Here is a 999-nt window from a genome sequence, read left to right on the forward strand (position 1 = left end):
ATTAATCGGCAACTAGGGGGGCACCTGGGTAGTTTTAGGGTGTTTCTAGATACTCAAGTGGAGATGTCTGCTCAGCAGTTGAGCCTGTGACGCCAAATCTAATCTTTGACTCTTCTCTCTTGCCCACACATCCCATCAAGCAGCTAAGGTTTAGAGTCTAGGTCACCTTTGTGCTGTCTCATACTTTCTATTCCATCACTGCCCTCCCTCCTCCTTCCCCATCTGCTGTGTGTGTGCCTACCACGGGTCACCATTGTATGCGTCTCTCCACTCTGCCAAGTTAACTTTTCTGCAGCCAAGCTTTGATAAAAGGGTGCTTTGCTGAAAATACTCAATGGCTCCCCATTGTCTATTACCATCCTCACACCCTTGGCCAACTTCTCTAGTCTTCTCTCCAGCCAAGTGGAATGACCACGGTTTGCATCCCCCGTTGTCCAGTTCTGGGAACTTTGTCCAGGCTGTTGCTTCCGGCGGCAATGGCCCCTCTCTCTTTTATGCCTCCTGCCTGAGTTAGAGCCGAGCTAAGGAATTCAGCCTGTAGCACAAGCTGTTGACTGTTCGTTGGAATTGGAGCCACCGGCGCGGCTCCGGGGACAGACGTCTGCGTCTGTGTGGAAATCGCTGGCTGCTGGTTTGGGAGGAAAGTGCCACCTCATGCTTCGTCATGGGATGCGTGTGCTGTTCCAGCCCCGAGTGCAACCGGGGATGGGAGATTGTCTCCAATCTGGTGGTGTCCTTTTCCCTGTTGTTATGGGACCGTGCTTTGCATTAAATTATTTTAGAAGCAGATGGCCAACTGAGAATTTTTTTGCCTTTGTTCTGAGTGAGTTGAGTATTTAGCGTGGTTTGTTTTGGTTACTTAAAGTGCTGGCAGGCCTGCCTTCCAGCTTGGTGAAAGAGGATGGCGTTTTCATTTAGCAAAGAACAAAGCAGAGCCGAACATCTCCTGGTACATACTCTGTCTCATGCTTTGAGTGAAACCAGCATTTTCATATCCTC

This window comes from Trichechus manatus, unplaced genomic scaffold (genome assembly GCF_000243295.1).
Source record: "Trichechus manatus latirostris isolate Lorelei unplaced genomic scaffold, TriManLat1.0 scaffold00093, whole genome shotgun sequence".
Taxonomy (NCBI): domain Eukaryota; kingdom Metazoa; phylum Chordata; class Mammalia; order Sirenia; family Trichechidae; genus Trichechus; species Trichechus manatus.